This window comes from Mustela nigripes, chromosome 4, assembly GCF_022355385.1.
Source record: "Mustela nigripes isolate SB6536 chromosome 4, MUSNIG.SB6536, whole genome shotgun sequence".
NCBI lineage: Eukaryota > Metazoa > Chordata > Mammalia > Carnivora > Mustelidae > Mustela > Mustela nigripes.
Window position 1 is genome coordinate 114,950,352 of NC_081560.1, and position 6,017 is coordinate 114,956,368.

The 6,017-nt window shown below is 38.0% G+C and overlaps 1 non-coding gene across 1 annotated transcript; it reads right to left on the reverse strand.

The window, feature by feature from the left end:
- Positions 1 to 5,644: 5,644 nt before the first annotated feature.
- LOC132017069 (small nucleolar RNA SNORD49) lies at positions 5,645 to 5,719 on the reverse strand. Its single transcript, XR_009404146.1, has one exon. It is a non-coding gene; the product is annotated as a small nucleolar RNA SNORD49 (small nucleolar RNA).
- Between the last annotated feature and the right edge of the window lie 298 nt (positions 5,720 to 6,017).

A 6,017-nucleotide genomic window follows, 5' to 3' on the forward strand; every position in this document is an offset into this window, starting at 1 on the left:
GCCAGGCTGCTGAGCAACATCACCCAGACACGTCAACCCTCTTCTTTGGGAGTCCTGCTGAAGGAGGACATTTTCTAGATGGTGGCTGCCGCACAGAAGTATCTGATGTTGTGGGATGCTTGCCCTCTATGCCTACCTAACCAAATAAAGCTTTGGCAAGCTTCAGCCACCTCCAATCATCTTTTTCCTTGATCGGCCTCCAAATCTTCAAACACCCTCCACAGCACACAAGCCAGATTCAGGAAGAGGGAAGGACAGAGGAAAGTTGGGGGGACAAAGAGAGGGATGAGAGCAAAACAGGAGCGGGGATAAAATGTGCCAAGTTCCGAAATGTAGTGCATGCTGAACACAACCTTCCAGGAATTCAGTGTGAGTGTCAAAGGCGGAAGGGTGAGAAATGAGACCAGACAGGTACACAGCAGGGAGACTGTGTCATGCCAGAGGCCTTGGATTTCTCCTGGCAGATGTGGGGAGCTGTTACAGATTTTAAGCAAGGGAGTAAGTGATCAGAATTACATTTTAGGAAGATCAACCTGGCAGCAGTGTGAAGAATGGTTTTGAGGAAAATAGTACCAGAATAAAGTTACCCAAATAAGACGCCATTATAATATCACTATGAAATCATAAGGCCTTGGACACAGAAGCTATGGAAAAATAAGTCTGTCTTTTTCTTTTTTCTTTCTTTCTTTCTCTTTCTTTTCTTTCCCTCCCTCCCTTCCTCCTTCCCTCTTTCTCTTTCTTTCTTTCTTGAACAAATATCAAAAGGATTTTTTCCAATGGATTTGACATATAGAATGAGAGGATATGAAGAAAACAGTAACTTCCCAGTATCTGGTTTGAGTGAATGGATGTATTGTAGTGAGTTCATTAAAACTGAAACAGAACATTTAGAAGAAGGAATAAATTTTTTGTATTGGGAGATCAACACTGACTTCAACTTTGGAAATGTTAATGTCAACTTTGGAAATGAGGTCTTTGGAGTCATTCAAACCATCGAGGACTGACTAGAGATAGGGGGTTCAAACTTCAAAGAAAAAAAAATAAAGTCTGGGTATAAAACAAAAATTTGGATATGGTCTATGAGCAGTAGCCTAGGAGAACACACAGCAGTGGCAGCATTATCCATAGATAGTAATAAGATGTAAGAATTGAGGGTGGATCCCTGAGAATGCCAAGATACGATGAGTGACAGCAGAAGGGTGTCAAGGACAGAATGGCGCTGAGCAAATGAAGGGAGAGGAAACACAGAGAAAGAAGGAGAGGAATGGAAGCTTTCCACAACCTCTTTATAAGATCAGATCAGTTAATAATTTTAAATGTAAATAATAGACTTTGGGTTTTGACTCTGAAATATCAGAATAATTGTGATCTCATTTTTATCTTTAAACTGTGCTCTTTTTTTTTTTTTTTTTTTTTTTTTAAGCTGTGCTCTTCTGACTGTGGAATGGGGTCTGCATGCATTGGCCACCTCAGAGGTTGGTTTCAAATTCACCTCCATCTCCTGAAATCTGAGCTAGTGGTCTGGGATGCAGATCCAGGAATGTGAGTTTCTTAACCTTCCAGATTTCTTTACACATCTTAACCTACTGTCTTACAAGAAGCTTGGGCTAAGAGCTCCCCAAGTGAGGAAAGGAAGTGAAAACCAGTTGGAAAGACATGAGGTTTGATTCTAAAATCTTTAACCTTACTTTCTGTATTGTCCTCAGACCAAGATAGTAAACCTGTTACTTTTTTTAACATGAAGATTAAGGAAGATATCAGTAGTTGAATGACCAGCTCCTCTCATAGAAATAATAGCACAAGAAGCTCTATAAGATCAGGGATACCATCTGTCTGGTTTGTCACAGCATCCCCATGCTTAGCAGAATTCCTGGTATGTAAGATCCTCAAAACATGAAGTTTTACTAGATGGGCTTCAGATTCAAACAGATCAGTGTTCGAATATACACCTATTAATCTTTTGACCTTGAAAAATTAGTGACCTTTCTGTATTAGTGAGGATTATTTGGAGAAACAGAATTAGTAGAGTATATTTAGAAATACAGAAAGGTTTATCATGAGGGACTGGGTCAGAATTATGGAGGCTGAGAAGTCACAGTCTGCTGTCTACAAGCTGGAGGCCCGGGATAGCTGATGGTCTTGCCCCCGTGCAAACCCAAAGGCCTGAGAACCAGCAACACTGATGGCCAAGGGCAGAAGATGAACATCCCAACTCAAGAGGAGGAGAGAATTCACCCTTCCTCTGCCTTTGTGTCCTGTTCGGGCCCTGGACAGACTGTACGATGCCTATGTGCACTGAGAGGGTGATCTTCCTTACCTTCCTTTGAGTGACCTTCCTTTGAGTTTAGCAACTCAAATTCTAATCTTTTCAAGAGACATCCTATGGACACATCTAGAAATCATGTTCTACCAGCTTTCTGGGCATTCCTTAGCCCAGTCAGGTGAACACATAAAGTTAACCATCCTGTTCTCTCAGACGATCATAATTTTAATTCCCTGTAAGCTTATTCCAACATGACATGGTATAGTGTATATAAAGAGTGACTCACACAGCATAAACAATTCATACATGCAGAGGCAGACTGACCTTGAGCCAATAAAACTTAGGGTGCCTCATTTGCAATTGTTCCTTCCAAGGTTCTGGGTGGGTTTCTATCAAAGGGATAACATGGTTCAGAGTTTTTTGATGTTTATAAGAGTAGCATATTTTTCATATTCTTTTTATTAAAAGGGTTCCTAAATAAGCTTTAGGTCCCAAAAAACTTGTTTGTGAGTTTGTCCATTCATCTATAATTAGTATTATCAGAGAAAGAAATTATACACAACCTACAGAAAATGTCTAGCACATTACTGGCAGTCCATAAATGTATTATTTTTACTTAGGCTTTGTTTACTTACAATATGTTTTTCCAGCAAGGATACATGGTAGTTTATACATATTTTAATATGTATATGTATTTTGGTATTTAATATGTATTTTAATATGTCAAAATGAATAGATGTCAGAACAGAAGTGTTCTCAAAGAACAGATGTAAGATGAACTCATACACTTTCTAGCACTCAAAGCAAAAAAGGAAATAAAACTGGGTACTTAACAGTGTGCATAAGGCTAAAACAGATGAACTGATAAGTAGAAACAACTATTTTCAGTCTGGAGTCAGATATTTATTCTAGGAACTTCGTGTTAAAAAAAAATACTATAATGCAGTGAACAGTATCTTCAGGACATCTGGAGGGTACAATCAGCAACTGATACCACATGTATGTTAAAGCCCCCATAAGAAATGTGTGATCATGATTATAATTCTATTTTTCAGATGTCATAAAAGGATAAGAAAAAAGAAAAATCGAGGTGTGAACTTAGCTGTTGAAGAAAGACTTTGATGGAGGAGGTAGGACATGCCAGATCCTGACAGACACTTGCAGTTGTTAACTGAGGCTGCATTTGGGTGGTAATAATCACAGCTAAGAGAGGAAGAATTTGTATAGTGACACGAGCAGAGGGAAGGTGGTTAAAAACAGATACATGTATTTGGGATGGAGATACTGATTGAGGAAGTATTTGTATAAAACTGTGGTTATCAAGTCTGAAGCATGACGGTGGGTGAGACACCCTGCCATCAATCTCAGCCATTTAGGGGAATAAAGGGCAGTCCTCAAACAAGTAAGAAGATAACTTATCTTCTGAAATGGAGAAAATATCAATGGAAAATTTAATGTTTTCAGGGAACCTAAGGGCCTCAGTCAGTGAGGCATCTGAATCTTGATTTTGGCTCAGGTTATAACCTCAGGGTCAGGAGATTCAGCCCTGCTTTGGGCTCCGGGCTGGGTGTGGAGCCCACTTGGGATTCTCTATCTCCCACTCTCCCTCTGCTCCTCTTCCCCACCCTGTCCCCCTAACCTCTGCCTCCCTACCCACTGCCGCTCTGCTCCTAGGCTCATGATCTCTCTTACAAAAATAATAATAACAACATTTTCTATGTACCATATGTAGACATCCAATCCCTTAGATCCAGGGTAGGCAAACTTTTTCAGTAAAGGGCCACAGAGTAAATATTTGGGGCCTTGCTGATCACATGGTCTCTGTCTCTACTTTCTAGTAGCAAAACAAAAACCATCAACAGTGGGGATTGCTCGGTACCCATAGAAGTTCCTCTACGGACAATGGAAGTTGAATCTCTGAATGTCAGAATATTACTTTTATTTTGATTTTTAGAAAATCATTCTTGAATACTGGAGTATTCCAAAAGAGAGAGCAGGCTGAATTTTGCCATTAGGGTATATTTTGCCTAGACCCTAGATGTCATTCAATAAGGACACCTTTCTTTCCACAATAATCTTGATTAGATATAATCTGTAATGAACCTCAAAAATAGATGATAAGGAATAAAATTCTCCTAAATTAAGTCTGCTGTGACATTTTGTCATTTCAAATGAATAAACAAAATATCCCAAAGTAACAGAGAATTTGTTTTATCTTGAGAAAACACTTTTTAATAACATGAAGTAAAACTGTTATATTCTCTGTTGGAGTTTTTTGAAATAAGCACCAAGATATCTTATATGTTAATAAGTGTTTGCCTTCTTTAAAACCATTTCTTGAAAAAATTTTGTCTCCTTCTTTTCAATCTGCATGTCTGGTTTAATGCCTGATTGATTCTGAGAATACTGATTGAAGTAATTTAACTTTTTTAAAAGTCTTAATTTTATAAATAAACTTATTTCCTTAATATATAAATATTTATAAAAGTTTGAAAGTAAAAATCATATGGCCTGAAGCTTTGCTGTTCCCTTTTTAATATATAAAATACACATTCAATATCTTATTTTTTACCTCTTTAATTTATATGCAAATATTTGTGCGCTATTTTATATTCAAAAACCCTAGTTCAAATGATTTTCTTTGCAATAGGTAATTTAAATAATTCCCCTCCTAAAAGTTTGAATTTAACCAAAATAAAATGTATATATGCATGTTTCTTAATTTTAAACCCTTTCTTTCCCATCAAGTATGCTTTTGTATGTATATGCACTGAAATGCCATTTCTTTAGTGGTGACACTCATGTTTTCCCAAACCAACCAAAGGCACAAACTACACCATTCACCTCAGTGACTGAGAACTAATTTATTGTGTAGTGGAGACCCTAAATTTCTAATGTCTGGTAGTGGGAATTTCTGTATCTTCATATACCAAACAGCCAAACTTACTCAATTCTAAGAACATCTTATTCCCCCTCCCTTCCGTGTCAATAAAGTGAATGGCACTGATCCCACAAAAGATTAATCCTCCCACTTGTACTTAACATCTAATGCTCTCTTGCCTTCTCACGGATCTCACCCTATAGTATATCTACAATTTCCTGGACATTCAAACTTTCACTGTCAGTGGATTCATTCTAATTGAAGGTGATTATTTTTCTTGTTGTTTTGGACCTTGATTAGGATCAAGTTAGACTCATTATAAGCCTTTTCCATGATACAGTCTCATTGTTAATCCATTCGTGTGCCTATTTTAATTAATTAGCTATTTACTACATTATTTTAAATAATATAACAAACATGCCTAAAGCCTCCAACCAAAAGACAATGCCAAGATCTTGACCTATATCTAAACATTTGACCTTCCTATCTGATGTAGCCTCATTCTGAATGCCATGCTTATCATTTCATTGTTTTCGCTTCTGACGGCACTTCCCATAGATGATTTCATCAGAGCATCATTGTTTTCTAGATATATAGTTAGATCATGTCTATATAGAGAGTTAAGAGGATATTTTTCATAATTGTAGCTTCATAAAAACAGTATCATTCTCAGGGCACCTGGGTGGCTCAGTGGGTTAAGCCTCTGCCTTCAGCTCAGGTCGTGATCTCACGGTCCTGGGGTCGAGCCCCACATTGGGCTCTCTGCTCAGCGGGGAGCCTGCTTCCCCCTCTCTCTCTGCCTGCATCTCTGCCTGCTTGTGATCTCTGTCAAATAAACAAAATCTTTAAAACAAACAAACTGGTATCATTCTC